This window comes from Oncorhynchus clarkii, chromosome 5 (assembly GCF_045791955.1).
Source record: "Oncorhynchus clarkii lewisi isolate Uvic-CL-2024 chromosome 5, UVic_Ocla_1.0, whole genome shotgun sequence".
Lineage (NCBI taxonomy): Eukaryota > Metazoa > Chordata > Actinopteri > Salmoniformes > Salmonidae > Oncorhynchus > Oncorhynchus clarkii.
The window spans coordinates 4939794-4960198 of NC_092151.1; the positions used below are offsets into that span (position 1 = coordinate 4939794).

Here is a 20405-nt window from a genome sequence, read left to right on the forward strand (position 1 = left end):
GTTTCTGTAGTACAGCCACCTAGCACTGTTGTTTGGTTAGCGATGTTTCTGTAGCACAGCCACCTAGCACTGTTGTTTGGTTAGCGGTGTTTCTGTAGTACAGCCACCTAGCATTGTTGTTTGGTTAGCGGTGTTTCTGTAGTACTGCCACCTAGCACTGTTGTTTGGTTAGCGGTGTTTCTGTAGTACTGCCACCTAGCATTGTTGTTTGGTTAGCGGTGTTTCTGTAGCACAGCCACCTAGAGAGAGGGAGAGAGGGAGAGAGGGAGAGAGAGAGAGAGAGAACGGGTGAGAGAGGCTATGCTATATATCATGAATCAGTCAACAACATTGGGCTATCCACATTCCACCCATAATATGTCTGATTAACAAGATAAAAAAGAAGGACAAAAACAACAACAGAAGGCTATATGCACCTGTACACCATAAACAACGTAGTATCTGAAGAGACAGGTCTGTAGCTTGGTGACTGTTGGTCTGAAGATGTCTTCTAGCCTCCAGAACAGTCTCTGGTCCAGGTAACCCCAGTAGTCCTTCAGGCCAGTCAGGTCAAAGTTATGGATGAACAGCTGAAGGCGATCAACGATCTTTCCACCTATAAAAAAAGGACAGTCCAGCAAAACAATAAGTATTGCTTCTGAGAGAACATACAGGCTTTATTTGGGATACGAACCCAGTAACAAAGAAAACAGAAGAAGGCAAAATGCATCAGCGTCACAGTTTATTGCAGTTAATTTCATGCACTCTTCTTTCATACCCGGAAACCTTTCACCTTGTCTGCTTTTATTTAGTTTAGGTGCTTCCGTGTGCTGGTGAAGCCGCGATATATCAAGTATTCTCGGACATGTTCATCTGTCCTCTTCGACCCCATCTTTCTCTCCGCCTGTCGATGCAACATGACACACGGCGGTGATTGGCTTACACACTCATGTGCAAACATTGAAGATAATAGAGGATACAAAACCATGATAACTATGACATTACTTTTTCAAATTGCATTGAGGGGGTTGCATTGCTGCCTGGACAGGCTGCTAAACAGGAGTAGCTAAACAGTTAGCTTTGGTTTAGAAAAGTGGCGAGTCACTGCCACAATTTTCAGCAAGAAATATGATGAGTTGTAGTGTAATTTACTATTTTTTTACAAGTCACTGTTGGTAATAGTGTGATTGAAATGTATTACACACCGTGTTTGGTGTAAAACTTACCAAGTGAAAGGGTTGGCGCCCCCCCTTGGGTGGTGCCGGTGTAACGAAGGGCTATATAAATACATTTGATTTGAAAGGGCTGGCAAAAAATATCTCCTGTTTTCTTTTTCTTATTATTTTTCTTATTTTTCTTTTATTATAACAATAATAACAATATTGTACATCATTGAAATGATAGAACACCAGGCAACGCCCCCCCCCCCCTCCCCCCCTCCTCCCCCTACCGACCCACAAACGAAAATATAATAATTCAGGACATCAGTAATATGTGACAAGGCAATGAGACATTAACAGACATTCAGAGACATGTTAAAATTGTACCGGTTCAATGAAGTAAAAAAAAAACAGACAAAATAAGGCATTTTACTACCCTCCATTTACATTTGTGAATATATTATTTGACCCAGAGAATAATAATGTTAATGAAATTGTGATGATCGGAATTACAAGGATTAACATAATACCATTTAACATCATCAAAGGTTAACATAGGTCATTCTGGAGGTTTTATACACAACCATTCATGAATTTCAATCTATCCTAGAATGGCGGTATGACGACAAGAAATGCTCCATAGATTCTGAATCAGAGGAACAAATTTTGTCAAAATTGAATATTTTGTGCAAGAAATCATTAACAGGATAGATGGAATAAAATGTGTTTAAATGAGTTTCTTTAACTTTTGGGATAACTAGACAAGGTAAAAAGGTGGTCTCTTTTGACCATAGCATGGGTTGGTCACTTCCATAGCAATTTATATATAATTATAAATCACCAAAAATGGCTTCATTAACTGCCAATCGTATCCACTTATTGTTGCATTATTTATCCAAAATAATCCCGTCATTAATTTGTAAACTTGGAAAAGAGAGAACCTCATAAAATAACAAACTGTTCTTAGTAAGTCCATGTAAAGGGAGTGGAATTGCTTCGCAAACTTTCATACTGTATTTTCTCTGAGTAATATTAACCTGAAACTTACCAATTAACTCAAACGGCCAAAACTCCCCTGTGCTTCTACCAAATCACATACAAAATGAATACCCTTGTCAAAAAGGCCTTGTCACGGCTGGCTGGAGGACTGGACCATTTTAACTCTATTTAAAAATGACACCGACAAAACGAAGAACAAAAAAACAACCATGACGCTATGTGCCCTGAACAACTACAACGTTAACTTCCCACAAAACAGGTGGGGGAAAAGGGTGCCTAAGTATGGTTCTCAATCAGAGACAACGATAGACAGCTGCCTCTGATTGAGAACCATACCAGGCCAAGACATAGAAATACATAACATAGAAAAAAGGACAAGTAAATACAATATAGCAAGTAAAACACTGGAATGGTAGATTTGCAGTGGAAGAATGTGCAAAGTAGAGATAGAAATAATGGGGTGCAAAGGAGCAAAATAAATAAATACAGTAGGGAAAGAGGTAGTTGTTTGGGCTAAATTATAGATGGGCTATGTACAGGTGCAGTAATCTGTGAGCTGCTCTGACAGCTGGTGCTTAAAGCTAGTGAGGGAGATAAGTGTTTCCAGTTTCAGAGATTTTTGTAGTTTGTTCCAGTCATTGGCAGCAGAGAACTGGAAGGAGAGGCGGCCAAAGGAAGAATTGGTTTTGGGGGTGACCAGAGAGATATACCTGCTGGAGCGCGTGCTACAGGTGGGTGCTTCTATGGTGACCAGCGAGTTGAGATAAGGGGGGACTTTACCTAGCAGGGTCTTGTAGATGACCTGGAGTCAGTGGGTTTGGCGACGAGTATGAAGCGAGGGCCAGCCAACGAGAGAGTACAGGTCGCAGTGGTGGGTAGTATATGGGGCTTTGGTGACAAAACGGATGGCACTGTGATAGACTGCATCCAATTTATTGAGTAGGGTATTGGAGGCTATTTTGTAAATGACATCGCAGAAGTCGAGGATTGGTAGGATGGTCAGTTTTACAAGGGTATGTTTGTCAGCACGAGTGAAGGATGCTTTGTTGCGAAATAGGAAGCCAATTCTAGATTTCACTTTGGATTGGAGATGTTTGATGTGGGTCTGGAAGGAGAGTTTACAGTCTAACCAGACACCTAGGTATTTGTAGTTGTCCACATATTCTAAGTCAGAGCCGTCCAGAGTAGTGATGTTGGACAGGCAGGCAGGTGCATGCAGCGATCAGTTGAAGAGCATGCAGTTTTACTTGTATTGGAGAGCAATTGGAGGCCATGGAAGGACAGTTGTATGGCATTGAAGCTTGCCTGAAGGGTTGTTAACACAGTGTCCAAAGGGCCAGAAGTATACAGAATGGTGTTGTCTGAGTAGAGGTGGATCAGAGACTCACCAGCAGCAAGAGCGACATCATTGATGTATATAGAGAAGAGAGTCGGTCCAAGAATTGAACCCTGTGGCACCCCCATAGAGACTGCCAGAGGCCCGGACAACAGACCCTCTGATTTGACACACTGAACTCTATCAGAGAAGTAGTTGGTGAACCAGGCGAGGCAATCATTTGAGAAACCAAGGCTATCGAGTCTGCCTGTGAGGATGTGGTGATTGACTGAGTCGAAAGCCTTGGCCAGGTCAATGAATACGGCTGCACAGTATTGTTTCATATTGATGGCGGTTAAGATATAGTTTAGAACCTTGAGCGTGGCTGAGGTGCCCGCATGACCAGCTCTGAAACCAGATTGCATAGCGGAGAAGGTATGGTGGGATTTGAAATGGGCGGTAATCTGTTTGTTGACTTGGCTTTCGAAGACCTTAGAAAGGCAGGGTAGGATAGATATAGGTCTGTAGCAGTTTGGGTCAAGAGTGTCCCCCCCTTTGAAGAGGGGGATGACCTCAGCTGCTTTCCAATCTTTGGGAATCTCAGACGACACGAAAGAGAGTAATAGGGGTGGCAACAATTTCGGCAGATCATTTTAGAAAGACAGGGTCCAGATTGTCTAGCCCGGTTGATTTGTCGGGGTCCAGATTTTGCAGCTCTTTCAGAACATCAGTTGACTGGATTTGGGAGAAGGAGAAATGGGGAAGGCTTGGGCGAGTTGCTGTGGGGGGTGCAGAGCTGTTGACCGTAGAAAAATGCTTATTGAAATTCTCAATTATAGTGGATTTATCGGTGGTGACAGTGTTTCCTATCTTCAGTGCAGTAGGCGGCTGGGAGGTGTTCTTATTCTCCATGGACTTTACAGTGTCCCAGAACTTTTTTGAGTTTGTGTTGCAGGAAGCAAATTTCTGCTTGAAAAAGATATGCCTTGGCTTTTCTAACTGCCTGTGTATATTGGTTTCTAGCTTCCCTGAAAAGTTGCATATCATGGGGGCTGTTCGATGCTAATGCAGAACGCCATAGGATGTTTTTTGTGTTGGTTAAGGGCAGTCAGGTCTGGAGAGAACCAAGGGCTATAAATTTCTTGGATGGGGCATGCTTATTTAAGATGGTGAAGAAGGCATTTAAAAAAAATAACCAGGCATCCTCTACTGACAGGAGGAGATCAATATCCTTCCAGGATACCCTGGCCAGGTCGATTAGAAAGGCCTGCTCGCTGAAGTGTTTCAGGGAGCGTTTGACAGTGATGAGGGGTGGTCGTTTGGTCGCAGACCCATTACGGATGCAGGCAATGAGGCAGTGATCGCTGAGATCTTGGTTGAAAACAGCAGAGGTGTATTTAGAGGGTATTCTAATATTACAGTGCACTGAGCAGTCACTCTGCACTCTAAGTAAAGATGGTTGCAATCTGACAGCATTGCCACTCATTTCTAATGTGAATAAATACACTGCTCAAAAAAATAAAGGGAACACTAAAATAACACATCCTATATCTGAATGAATGAAATATTATTATTAAATACTTTTTTCTTTACATAGTTGAATGTGCTGACAACAAAATCACACAAAAATGATCAATGGAAATCAAATGTATCAACCCATGGAGGTCTGGATTTGGAGTCACACTCAAAATTAAAGTGGAAAACCACACTACAGGCTGATCCAACTTTTATGTAATGTCCTTAAAACAAGTCAAAATGAGGCTAAGTAGTGTGTGTGGCCTGTATGACCTCCCTACAACGGCTGGGCATGCTCCTGATGAGGTGGTGGATGGTCTCCTGAGGGATCTCCTCCCAGACCTGAACTAAAGCATCCGCCAACTCCTGGACAGTCTGTGGTGCAACGTGTCGTGGGTGGATGGAGCGAGACATGATGTCCCAGATGTGCTCAATTGGATTCAGGTCTGGGGAATGGGCGGTCCATAGCATCAATGCCTTCCTATTGCAGGAACTGCTGACACACTCCAGCCACAGGAGGTCTAGCATTGTCTTGCATTAGGAGGAACCCAGGGCCAACCGCACCAGCATATGGTCTCACAAGTGGTCTGAGGATCTCATCTCGGTACCTAAGGCAGTCAGGCTACCTCTGGCGAGCACATGGAGGGCTGTGCGGCCCCCCAAAGAAATGCCACCCCACACCATGACTGACCCACCGCCAAACTGGTCATGCTGGAGGATGTTGCAGGCAGCAGAACGTTCTCCACGGCGTCTCCAGACTCTGTCACGTCTGTCACATGCGCTCAGTGTGAACCTGCTTTCATCTGTGAAGAGCACAGGGCGCCAGTGGCGAATTTGCCAATCTTGGTGTTCTCTGGCAAATGCTGAACGTCCTGCACGGTGTTGGGCTGTAAGCACAACCCCCACCTGTGGACGTCGGGCCCTCATACCACCCTCATGGAGTCTGTTTCTGACCGTTTGACCAGACACATGCACATTTGTGGCCTGCTGGAGGTCATTATGCAGGTCATTATGCAGGGCTCTGGCAGTGCTCCTCCTGCTCCTCCTTGCACAAAGGCGGAGGTAGCGGTCCTGCTGCTGGGTTGTTGCCCTCCTACGGCCTCCTCCACGTCTCCTGATGTACTGGCCTGTCTCCTGGTAGTGCCTCCATGCTCTGGACACTACGCTAACAGACACAGCAAACCTTCTTGACACAGCTTGCATTGATGTGCCATCCTGGATGTGCTGCACTACCTGAGCCACTTGTGTGGGTTGTAGACTCCGTCTCATGCTACCACTAGAGTGAAAGCACCGCCAGCATTCAAAAGTGACCAAAACATCAGCCAGGAAGCATAGGAACTGAGAAGTGGTGTGTGGTCATCACCTGCAGAACCACTCCTTTATTGGGGGTGTCTTGCTAATTGCCTATAATTTCCAGCTGTTGTCTATTCCATTTGCACGGCAGCATGTGAAATGTATCGTCAATCAGTGTTGCTTCCTAAGTGGACAGTTTGATTTCACAGAAGTGTGATTGACTTGGAGTTACATTGTGTTGTTTAAGTGTTCCCTTTATTTTTGTTGAGCAGTATATATTATAAATACATTAAAATGTAACAATTGTGATGTTTCTCAAAATGGTCAATTGTCCCAATACAATTCTAAGTTCCTATAAATAAATCAGCCAACCAGATGATTAGAGCTTTAAGATTTGCCAGTGCAAGGCATTCACCCAAGCATGATGCTTCTTCCCTTTAGGCCTCTCAGCATGATACTTCCCTGTAGGCCACTAACCCCCCCATGTAGCCCCCCCTTCCCTGTAGGCCCCTAACCCCTCCATGTAGCCCCCCCCTTCCCTGTAGGCCCCTAACCCCTCCATGTAGCCCCCCCTTTCCTGTAGGCCCCTAACCCCTCCATGTAGCCCCCCCTTCCCTGTACGCCCCGAGCTCTTCCCTGTAGCCCCCCCTTCCCTGTACGCCCCCTTCCATTTAGGATCCCTTCCCTGTAGGATCCTAACCCTTCCCTGTAGGATCCTAACCCTTCCCTCTAGGATCCTAACTCTTCCCTGTAGGATCCTAACCCTTCCCTGTAGGATCCTAACCCTTCCCTGTAGGATCCTAACCCTTCCCTGTAGGCCCCCTTCCCTGTAGGATCATAACCCTTCCCTCAGTACCACACACTGACAAATAGAAAGTCTTCCAGTGACCTCATCAATGTTTCATTGCTGATAGAGAAGCTGAAGAATGTCCTGACTTTGTTATTAAAACATCGAGGCTTTTCTATGATAACAAATGCCAGAGAATGTCCTGCCTTTTTCAAAGAGAGATTTAGGTTTTTCTAGAACAATTTACACAAAATGGACAGATCACAAAAAGGTCAGGTCATCTCAGAACATAAATGACACAAAATGATGGCCGTCTATAAAGAGCTTAAAACGATTACCTCAACGTCCTCTATCCATCCAAGTCGTTCTATTCAAAAGATACAAAAAACCGATTCAAAGCATCACTGTGACTGATCAATGAGACTAAAACACGATTCCAATGCCTAATTAGGACTGCAAGCAACCCCTAATGTGACTATATTGCAACCTAAAATACTGTGCTGTTGCAGTTCATCGCATGGTGCGCCATGACATATTGGCTCGCGGCTAAATCAACACATTCTTTTAACTTAATGTAATACCATTGCCATGGTGATGAGTGTACTTGTTTGTATTCTCTGAAAATATACACCCAGAAAACTAGAGGTCACAGGGGAATGCGTCCCAATTTGGCACACCTATTCCCTATGGGCCCTAGTTAAAAGTAGTGCACTACGTAGAGAATAAGGTGTGATTTGGGAGGCCGCCATTACTATGATGTGCGTGTGATGAAAGAAGAAGGGGAAAGAAAAAGGAGATCACACATTAATAAACACAGTGTCCACAAGAGGCTGTATAGCCTCAGACATTAATAAACACAGTGTCCAGAAGAGGCTGTATAGCCTCAGACATTAATAAACACAGTGTCCACAAGAGGCTGTATAGCCTCAGGCATGAATAAACACAGTGTCCAGAAGAGGCTGTATAGCCTCACACATTAACAAACACAGTGTCCAGAAGAGGCTGTATAGCCTGAGACATTAATAAACACAGTGTCCACAAGAGGCTGTATAGCCTCAGACATTAATAAACACAGTGTCCACAAGAAGCTGTATAGCCTCAGACATTAATAAACACAGTGTCCACAAGAGGCTGTATAGCCTCAGACATTAATAAACACAGTGTCCACAAGAGGCTGTAGAGCATCAGACATTAATAAACACAGTGTCCACAAGAGGCTGTATAGCCTCAGACATTAATAAACACAGTGTCCACAAGAAGCTGTATAGCCTCAGACATTAATAAACACAGTGTCCACAAGAGGCTGTATAGCCTCAGACATTAATAAACACAGTGTCCACAAGAGGCTGTAGAGCATCAGACATTAATAAACACAGTGTCCACAAGAGGCTGTATAGCCTCAGACATTAATAAACACAGTGTCCACAAGAGGCTGTATAGCCTCAGACATTAATAAACACAGTGTCCAGAAGAGGCTGTATAGCCTCAGACGTTAATAAACACAGTGTCCAGAAGAGACTGTATAGCCTCAGACATTAATAAACACAGTGTCCACAAGAGGCTGTATAGCCTCAGACATTAATAAACACAGTGTCCACAAGAGGCTGTAGAGCATCAGACATTAATAAACACAGTGTCCACAAGAGGCTGTATAGCCTCAGACATTAATAAACACAGTGTCCACAAGAAGCTGTATAGCCTCAGACATTAATAAACACAGTGTCCACAAGAGGCTGTATAGCCTCAGACATTAATAAACACAGTGTCCACAAGAGGCTGTAGAGCATCAGACATTAATAAACACAGTGTCCACAAGAGGCTGTATAGCCTCAGACATTAATAAACACAGTGTCCACAAGAGGCTGTATAGCCTCAGACATTAATAAACACAGTGTCCAGAAGAGGCTGTATAGCCTCAGACGTTAATAAACACAGTGTCCAGAAGAGACTGTATAGCCTCAGACATTAATAAACACAGTGTCCAGAAGAGGCTGTATAGCCTCAGACATTAATAAACACAGTGTCCAGAAGATGCTGTATAGCCTCACACATTAACAAACACAGTGTCCAGAAGAGGCTGTATAGCCTCAGACATTAATAAACACAGTGTCCAGAAGAGGCTGTATAGCCTCAGACATTAATAAACACAGTGTCCAGAAGAGGCTGTATAGCCTCAGACATTAATAAACACAGTGTCCAGAAGAGACTGTATAGCCTCAGACATTAATAAACACAGTGTCCAGAAGAGACTGTATAGCCTCAGACATTAATAAACACCAAGTCTAGAAGAGACTGTATAGCCTCAGACATTAATAAACACAGTGTCCAGAAGAGACTGTATAGCTTGACACTAATAAACACAGTGTCCAGAAGAGACTGTATAGCCTCAGACGTTAATAAACACCATGTCTAGAAGAGACTGTATAGCCTCAGACATTAATAAACACAGTGTCCAGAAGAGACTGTATAGCCTCAGACGTTAATAAACACCATGTCTAGAAGAGACTGTATAGCCTCAGACGTTAATAAACACCATGTCTAGAAGAGACTGTATAGCCTCCATTTAATCTCTTTCCCAAGATAAATGTTAATATGTATGGTCTCAGCTATTTATAATTGAATATGATATGTTTTCCTCCTACTCTGTGCTAAACCATTATTTATTAATCATATTCATTTTCCCACTACAGTACATATCCTCTAATTAATACAGCATGCCTCTCCTATAATTTGTACAGCATGCCTCTCCTATAATTAATACAGCATGCCTCTCCTATAATTAATACAGCATGCCTATCCTATAATTAATACAGCATGCCTATCCTATAATTATTACAGCATGCCTATCCTATAATTAATACAGCCTCTAATTAATACAGCATGCCTATCCTATAATTAATACAGCATGCCTATCCTATAAGTAATACAGCATGCCTCTCCTATAATTAATACAGCATGCCTATCCTATAATTAATACAGCATGCCTATCCTATAATTAATACAGCCTCTAATTAATACAGCATGCATATCCTATAATTAATACAGCCTCTAATTAATACAGCATGCCTCTCCTATAATTAATACAGAATGCCTATCCTATAATTAATACAAGGTATCTACAGTTCTAAATCCATTAGCTTTTCCATGAACGTGCAACAGGGATTTTCTCCTCCCCCCCAAAAAACAACCATTAAATATAGCGATCGCAGTCATTTTTGCACAGCACTTTAATTTTCAGGCTATTTTCACTCTCCCCGTGGTGTGGACCAGGGTGGCCATGGTGGACCAGAAATGCCAGATGTCCAGTCCGCCCCTGGTGATGACAGGTACAAGAAGAAGATAGAAGGAATTAGACAAAGGCTGCATGGAATCAACAAGGCAATGCACAGGAGGATGAGCCAATGATGATCGGTCATATCCTATTATGTCAAGGTAAATACAATCTTTAAGAACCCAAAATATGCTATGCTAGGCTTAGCTATGCTAGTCTTAGCTATGCTAGACTTAGCTATGCTAGGCTTAGCTATGCTAGGCTTAGCTATGCTAGTCTTATCTACGCTAGTCTTAGCTACGCTAGTCTTAGCTATGCTAAGCTTAGCTACGCTAGTCTTAGCTATGCTAGTCTTAGCTATGCTAGGCTTAGCTATGCTAGTCTTAGCTATGCTAGGCTTAGCTATGCTAGTCTTAGCTATGCTAGGCTTAGCTATGCTAGTCTTAGCTATGCTAGGCTAAGCTACGCTAGATAGACTTTCTGTAGGATGCAAATGGTAAGAGAGAGACACCATTGTAAATACAACCTATATTTAGGTTGATTTATTTTCCCTTTTGTAACTTTAACTATTCACACATCATTGTAACACTGTATATATACATAATATGACATTTGAAATGGCTTTATTCTTTTTGCGAGTGTAATGTTTACTGTTAATTTTTTTATTGTTTATCAATTTCACTTGCTTTGGCAATGTAAACATATGTTTCCCATGCCAATAAAGCCCTTAAATTGAATTGAGAGATTACAAGGGAATTACTTACTGAATTGTCCTGTAGGGTAAATGTATTGTCTGGGGCGGCAGGTAGCCTAGTGGTTAGAGCGTTGGACTAGTAACCAAAAGGTTGCAAGATTGAATCCCTGACCTGACAAGGTACAAATCTGTCGTTCTGCCCCTGAACAGGCAGTTAACCCACTGTTCCTCGGCTGCCATTAAAAATAAGAACTTGTTCTTAACTGACTTGCCTAGTTAAATAAACACAAAATAAAATTGTCCTGTAGGGTAAATGTATTGTCCTGTAGAGTAAATGTAATGTCCTGTAGAGTAAATGTATTGTCCTGTAGGGTAAATGTATTGTCCTGTAGAGTAAATGTAATGTCCTGTAGAGTAAATGTATTGTCCTGTAGGGTAAATGTATTGTCCTGTAGAGTAAATGTATTGTCCTGTAGGGTAAATGTATTGTCCTGTAGGGTAAATGTATTGTCCTGTAGGGTAAATGTATTGTCCTGTAGGGTAAATATATTGTCCTGTAGGGTAAATGTATTGTCCTGTAGGGTAAATATATTGTCCTGTAGAGTAAATCTATTGTCCTGTAGGGTAAATGTATTGTCCTGTAGGGTAAATATATTGTCCTGTAGGGTAAATGTATTGTCCTGTAGAGTAAATGTAATGCATTTGCATACCTTCACCCGATCCAGCTTTTGTTGTCATGGAAACATCCTTTATTTTATGTCTGTATGTACAGTACAGCATATTATTTCAGCTGGTAGTAAATCTCTAAAATAGGAACTTATTTTCACCCTCTGCTCTGGTCGACTGTACTCAGGAAGCAACGGCACTCTGAGAAAGTACGTTAAGAACTATTCCCACTAGCTAAATCTAGAGCACCACACGCACACACACACACACACACACACACACACACACACACACACACACACAGAGCACCCATATTGCTTTGAACATTCTCCCTTTTAAGTCTTCAGACTAATTGGACGGGGCAAACCTCCCTTTTTAAAAGTTTCCATGGCAATACACGTATTTATACCTCTAGGTTCTGAGACGTTGATTCTGCTATTGGTGATATGCAGAATTATAGAACTATGTTTGGTGAAAACCAACCGTGCCCAAGCAGAATGCCAGTCCTCATCGAGCGTCATCTACATCAGTACAGTAAACTATAGACAGAATTGTATTTATTTAACCTTTCAGCGGTCTAAAGGCACTGCATCTCAGTGCAAGAGGTGTCACTACAGTCCCTGGTTCGAATACATCCGGCTGTGATTGGGAGTGGCGTACAATTAGCCCAGCGTTGTCCATGTCTGGCCAGGGTGTAGGCCGTCATTGTAAATATGAATTTGTTCTTAACTGACTTGCCTAGTTAAATAAAAGGTTAATTAAAAAAAACATTAAAATCTTTATTTTTCTAAAACCGCAGAAAAAAAATCTGTCATGTAATCTGTAATGAGTGGACATTGTCTTTATCATCGTTTTTGTTGTTGTCGCTGATTTGCCAGAGGGACAGGAAAGGCAAACATTACCTGTCGGCAAGTGTCATGTTGATGTGGATTAGTCTATAGTCTTTGATTGTTGTGACATATTTGGGGAAAAGGGAGTGTCATCACATCACCACGGTATGTAAATTAAATGCCAATATGGGCTCTGGGTGGCCCTGCAAACGGTGGGTGCAGTGCAGGACAGGTAACCTGTTGAATAGGAAGCGACAACTCCAGAGATTGAGCGGCACTAGGACCCAGACCGATCTATCCGCTCTTCTCTACGGTAGAGAGCAACTGTGTTCACGACGTACTAGTACTGTCAGCCGTCCTCACAAGGAAGGAGCAACATGCTCATAAAATAGGTTGTGAAAGGTACGTTGAAGTATTTTGTTACAATGTGTCCGTGAACGTGTGATTTTTAAAAACCGTCGACGCTGAAATGAGAGGTATTGTAGATGTTTTATTCTCTCGATGCAAGGATTTGAAGATGATGGAACGACTCAGTGGTAGAGAAACATGGGATAGACAGCAGACACCTTCCTGCAAGCAGTGTTATAAATGACAAATTATGGAATTCTAGGTGGTTACTTGTGCGATACATTTGTTGCCATAATAGGTGAATTATTGATACATTGTTTATTTTGCAAACGTTGCTCCATTTCTCATCCTTAACCCCACCGTAGACTGATCGCACGGTTCCAACCCTGCCCAGTGACCACCGATGGAAGCCTGTGGAAAAGTGGCTGCATCTGTTATCGAGAACTGCACCTTGCAAAACAATGCATTGAAAAATAATGTACTAAAATACGCAAAGGAAACCGCAGTACGTTTGTTTTCAGTTTGGATGTTGGTTTGATAGTTGGGAGTTTGTTTGTCAATGCCTCTTCGACGGAAGGTCCTCGGATGATTAGGGTGATATATCTAGAAACAGATGACGATTTCATCGTTCCGTTTTCAAAAAGTGACTTTACTTTGGTTTCAATGGGGGAATATTATGTGCTGGCGGCTAAGGGACCGTTTTAAAAGTGCAATCAGACAAACCTGTTGTTTACAGAAAAAAATAGATATCTTAAACCAACTTAGTTTTTCCCCACAACAATTACATTCGAAAATGTAAATTGTTTATTTGTTATGGATTTCATGTAAAAATATGAGCTAAAAAAACATAGGCCTATGATCTCACTCACTCGTACACCAATACAAATTCACATTTGAAAATTCCCTGATTATAAATATCTTCCAACTGTCATAATTATAATTTTTAATGGCTTCTGATCCACATGTGCTAGAGCTTTGTTCCCTGACCTTGATTATCCCTTTGCAAAATGCCTCCCCTTTGATTTTCTACAAATATTTATCCCATAACAGCTGTAGTTATTAAGTCACACACAGATCATATTGTTTCATAACTTCCAACCCAAAGACATACATCTACAATCTCTTGATGTTAGGTCACAGATCCCCGTTCTTCATAGAACAACCAAAGTATTTCACATGAATATTTCCTTGCGATAGGTCTAATTTTCAATAGCTCACGGACCATATGAGCAAAAGATCTACAGACCAGTGTGGTGGGTCCCTTGACTTCTATTATCATAGGTACACTTTTGTTTTTTTTCCACTTGGAAATATTTTTCATATTGTGACCCTTTTCAGGAAACTAGACGTTTGTCGCGGATCACTACTTCACAGGAGAGGGGGCAAAAAATGCTTTCTAGAACATGTGAACTTTCATGTGAACTTTCATTTTGTTTACACTGGTCCTGGGGACCTTGTTAAAGGTAAACTGGTCCTGGGGCCCTTGTTAAGGTTAACTGGTCCTGGGGCCCTTGTTAAGGTCAACTGGTCCTGGGGCCCTTGTTAAGGTCAACTGGTCCTGGGGCCCTTGTTAAAGGTTAACTGGTCCTGGGGCCCTTGTTAAAGGTTAACTGGTCCTGGGGCCCTTGTTAAAGGTTAACTGGTCCTGGGGCCCTTGTTAAAGGTTAACTGGTCCTGGGGCCCTTGTTAAAGGTTAACTGGTCCCGAGGCTCAGTGTATAGTACTGTATTTGTAAAAAAATCAAAGGTGAGGAATAAAAAAATATATATACAGTGGGGCAAGAAAGTATTTAGTCAGCCACCAATTGTGCAAGTTCTCCCACTTAAAAAGATGAGGCCTGTAATTTATCATAGGTACACTTCAACTATGACAGACAAAATGAGAAAAAAATCCAGAAAATCACATTGTAGGATTTTTAATGAATTTATTTGCAAATTATGGTGGAAAATAAGTATTTGGTCACCTACAAGACCTTCACCTTACAGTGAAATGCTGAATACAACAGGTGTAGTAGACCTTACAGTGAAATACTGAATACAACAGGTGTAGTAGACCTCACAGTGAAATGCTGAATACAACAGGTGTAGTAGACCTTACAGTGAAATGCTGAATACAACAGGTGTAGTAGACCTTACAGTGAAATGCTGAATACAACAGGTGTAGTAGACCTCACAGTGAAATGCTGAATACAACAGGTGTAGTAGACCTCACAGTGAAATGCTGAATACAACAGGTGTAGTAGACCTCACAGTGAAATGCCGAATACAACAGGTAGTAGACCTCACAGTGAAATGCTTACTGACAGTACGAGCCCTTTCCCAACAATATAAAGTCAAATAGTAACTCAAAATAATGTTGTCCATTTAGTTTACTCCAATTCGTGGAGGGATGGTGGGGTTAGGGGTTAGGGGTTAGGGTTAGGGTTAGGGTTAAATAATAAAATAATAAAGGAGAGAAATACATTAAAATAAAATATTTACCAAAAATACTGGCGATTTGAAATTATTATAATTCCATTGATAGATATTAAATCTGATCAAACCCCAAATGTTTTTTTTTTTTTTTTAACTATTAAATAACGAGACTATATACAAGGAGTACCAGTACAGAGTCAATGTGCAGGGGTACGAGGTAGTTGAGGAAATATGTACAGTACAAGTCAAAAGTGTGGACACACCAACTCATTCAAGGGTTGTTTTGTTTATTTTTTTTTTACTATTTTCTACATTGTAGAATAATAGTGAACACATCAAAACCTAGAAATAACACATGGATTCATGTAGTAAACCCCCCTCAAAAAAGTGTTTAAACAAATGTGCCTTGATTACAGCTTTGCTTACTCTTGGTATTCTCTCACTGAATGAGTAAGTGTGTGTCCAAACGTTTGACTGGTATTGTAGGTAGGGGTAAAAAATGACTAGGCAATCCATAATAGATAATAAACAGAGTAGCGGCAGCGTGTGTGTGGGTGTCGTGTCAATATGCGTGTGTGTGGTATGTGTGGTATGTGTGGGTAGAGTACAGTCCGTGTACATAGAGCCAGTGCAAAAATAAGAGTGGGTTCATGCAAATAGTCACGGTAGCCATTTTAGGTTAGTACTACTCTAATACAGGACTAGTAAAGGGTTAGTACTACTCTAATACAGGACTAGTAAAGGGTTAGTACTACTCTAATACAGGACTAGTAAAGGGTTAGTACTACTCTAATACAGGACTAGTAAAGGGTTAGTACTACTCTAATACAGGACTAGTAAAGGGTTAGTACTACTCTAATACAGGACTAGTAAAGGGTTAGTACTACTCTAATACAGGACTAGTAAAGGGTTAGTACTACTCTAATACAGGACTAGTAAAGGGTTAGTACTACTCTAATACAGGACTAGTAAAGGGTTAGTACTACTCTAATACAGGACTAGTAAAGGGTTAGTACTACTCTAATACAGGACTAGTAAAGGGTTAGTACTACTCTAATACAGGACTAGTAAAGGGTTAGTACTACTCTAATACAGGACTAGTAAAGGCCCAGTGCACTACTTAAAAAATATATAGTTTTATTATTTTTTTACTAAATGTAATTTGAGTGTTCACCAGCATTTGTAACTTTTAGTCTGCTAATTATCTGTACCAAATATACAAATATTTGCTTAATATAGCCTATGTTTTCCAGTTTCTTGAAATACATTGCCAATGCATCTTATTTCTACGTGAAAACTGAAATGGTTTATTCATTCCTTTTCCATTTTAGTAGAAGCTCTTATCTAGAGCAACTTGCAGTAGTGAGTGCATACTCTTCCGTACTAGTCGCCCCGTGGGAATCAAGCCCATAACCCTAGCACTAGCATCGCAAACGCTCGACCAACTCAGCCACATCATCACAAACCACTTGATGTCTCAATGTAATCAATTACTGTATTGTACATTGTTTATCGCCATGATGGCAGAAAGTCTACAGGTGCAGACCAAGATGGCCAGCCTATGTACAATACAGTAATGCAGATTAACGTTAAGTGGATTGTAAGGATGATCAATTAATACTGCAGTGTTTTTTCTTTTCTTCTCCATGTTATTTGATCAAGACAAATATTTAATTTGATGTGGATGTTTTGTGTCTTTGCCCGTAACTTTGCACCTTTTTTGATGTAAAATGTTTGAGGACAGGGTTTTGTTCTTTCTGGATTCCATTAGAATGACATCACAGAGAAAGAGACAGGGTTTTGTTCTTTCTGGATTCTATTAGAATGAAATCACAGAGAAAGGGACAGGGTTTTGTTCTTTCTGGATTCCATTAGAATGACATCACAGAGAAATGGACAGGGTTGTGTTCTTTCTGGATTCCATTAGAATGACATCACAGAGAAAGGGACAGGGTTGTGTTCTTTCTGGATTCCATTAGAATGACATCACAGAGAAAGAGACAACAACTCAATTCCAACTATTGAATCCTGCAAGATACCTTTCTTAATTATACAACTAGCTTTTTTGGCAAAGCAGAGATGCTGAATACAAATGTGGGCTGCACGAGACCTCAATATCAGTCTGCTAATTCTAGTAATTGCACAGTATGCTGGGCCTTTTTTAAATCATTTTTTTTTTTAACCTTTTATTTAATTAGGCAAGTCAGTTAAGAACAAATTCTTATTTACAATGACGGCCTAGAAACAGTGGGTTAACTGCCTGCCATGTTCAGGAGGCAGAACGACAGATTTGTACCTTGTCAGATCGGGGATTTGATCCAGAAACCTTTTGGTTACTGGCCCAACGCTCTAGGCTACCTGGAGGCTACCTGGAGGCTACCTACCGGTCTGCCAGTACTAGTAAAGGCCCAGTGCACTACTTTTGTGAAATATACTTTCAGGGGTTGCTGCGGCATCCTCAGCACCCATACTTCTCGCGGCTATGCATTTTTTCAGTTCTATTCTTCAAAGAATCAATAGGTACTGTTACGGTACAGAGTCAATGTGGAGGCTATATACAGGGTGTTACAGTACAGAGTCAATGTGGAGGCTATATACAGGGTGTTACGGTACAGAGTCAATGTGGAGGCTATATACAGGGTGTTACAGTACAGAGTCAATGTGGAGGCTATATACAGGGTGTTACAGTACAGAGTCAATGTGGAGGCTATATACAGGGTGTACCGGTACAGAGTCAATGTGGAGACTATATACAGGGTGTTACAGTACAGAGTCAATGTGGAGGCTATATACAGGGTGTTACGGTACAGAGTCAATGTGGAGGCTATATACAGGGTGTTACGGTACAGAGTCAATGTGTAGGCTATATACAGGGTGTTACGGTACAGAGTCAATGTGGAGGCTATATACAGGGGGGTACTGTTACGGTACAGAGTCAATGTGGAGGCTATATACAGGGTATTACGGTACAGAGTCAATGTGGAGGTTATATACAGGGGGTACCGGTACAGAGTCAATGTGGAGGCTATATACAGGGGGTACTGTTACGGTAGAGAGTCAATGTGGAGGCTATATACAGGGGGGTACCGGTACAGAGTCAATGTGGAGGCTATATACAGGGGGTACCAGTACAATGTGGAGGCTATATACAGGGGGTACCGGTACAGAGTCAATGTGGAGGCTATATACAGGGTGTTACGGTACAGAGTCAATGTGTAGGCTATATACAGGGTGTTACGGTACAGAGTCAATGTGGAGGCTATATACAGGGGGTACTGTTACGGTAGAGAGTCAATGTGGAGGCTATATACAGGGGGGTACTGTTACGGTACAGAGTCAATGTGGAGGCTATATACAGGGTATTACGGTACAGAGTCAATGTGGAGGTTATATACAGGGGGTACCGGTACAGAGTCAATGTGGAGGCTATATACAGGGGGTACCGGTACAGAGTCAATGTGGAGGCTATATACAGGGGGTACCGGTACAGAGTCAATGTGGAGGCTATATACAGGGGGTACCGGTACAGAGTCAATGTGGAGGCTATATACAGGGGGTACCGGTACAGAGTCAATGTGGAGGCTATATACAGGGGGTACCGGTACAGAGTCAATGTGGAGGCTATATACAGGGGGGTACCGGTACAGAGTCAATGTGGAGGCTATATACAGGGGGTACCAGTACAGAGTCAATGTGGAGGCTATATACAGGGTGTTACGGTACAGAGTCAATGTGGAGGCTATATACAGGGTGTTACGGAACAGAGTCAATGTGGAGGCTATATACAGGGTATTACGGTACAGAGTCAATTTGGAGGCTATATACAGGGGGTACCGGTACAGAGCCAATGTGGAGGCTATATACAGGGGGTACCGGTACAGAGTCAATGTGGAGGCTATATACAGGGTGTTACGGTACAGAGTCAGTGTGGAGGCTATATACAGGGGGTACCGGTACAGAGTCAATGTGGAGGCTATATACAGGGGGTACCGGTACAGAGTCAATGTGGAGGCTTTATACATGGTGTTACGGTACAGAGTCAATGTGGAGGCTATTTACAGGGGGTACCGGTACAGAGTCAATGTGGAGGCTATATACAGGGGGTACCGGTACAGAGTCAATGTGGAGGCTATATACAGGGTGTTACGGTACAGAGTCAATGTGGAGGCTATATACAGGGTGTTACGGTACAGAGTCAATGTGGAGGCTATATACAGGGTGTTACGGTACAGAGTCAATGTGGAGGCTATATACAGGGGGTACCGGTACAGAGTCAATGTGGAGGCTATATACAGGGTATTACGGTACAGAGTTAATGTGTGGAGGCTATATACAGGGTGTTACGGTACAGAGTCAATGTGGAGGCTATATACAGGGTGTTACGGTACAGAGTCAATGTGGAGGCTATATACAGGGTGTTACGGTACAGAGTCAATGTGGAGGCTATATACAGGGTGTTACGGTACAGAGTCAATGTGGTGGCTATATACAGGGTGTTACGGTGCAGAGTCAATGTGGAGGCTTTATACATGGTGTTACGGTACAGAGTCAATGTGGAGGCTTTATACATGGTGTTACGGTACAGAGTTAATGTGTGGAGGCTATATACAGGGGGTACCGGTACAGAGTCAATGTGGAGGCTATATACAGGGTGTTACGGTACAGAGTCAATGTGGAGGCTATATACAGGGTGTTACGGTACAGAGTCAATGTGGAGGCTATATACAGGGTGTTACGGTACAGAGTCAATGTGTGTGTGTTTATATCACCCGCTATCCTTCTCTGTGTCCGTCCCAAATGGCATCCTATTTGTATCCGATGAATCACTGGACAAACTCTGTCTCAAGGAGCCTGTAGTAATTACCTGGAGCTGTTTTTATTACTAGCTACTATTGTACCAGGATATTTAGCTGTTATTACGTTGTTGTTTTTATGTCTTTAACACTTCTACTGTTTATACGGTAACTAACACTTCTACTGTTTATACGGTAACTAACACTTCTACTGTTTATACGGTAACTAACACTTCTACTGTTTATACGGTAACTAACACTTCACCTGTTTATACGGTAACTAACACTTCTACTGTTTATACGGTAACTAACACTTCTACTGTTTATACGGTAACTAACAC

General features: G+C 42.0%; 1 protein-coding gene across 1 annotated transcript in view; it reads left to right on the forward strand.

The window, feature by feature from the left end:
- Positions 1–12804: 12804 nt before the first annotated feature.
- LOC139408264 (ras-related protein Rab-27B-like) overlaps positions 12805–20405 on the forward strand; it is a 107336-nt gene continuing 99735 nt past the window's right edge. The window contains exon 1 of the mRNA XM_071151949.1: positions 12805–12911. The gene's annotated coding sequence lies outside the window, so the exon portion shown is untranslated. The remainder of the gene's footprint in view (positions 12912–20405) is intronic.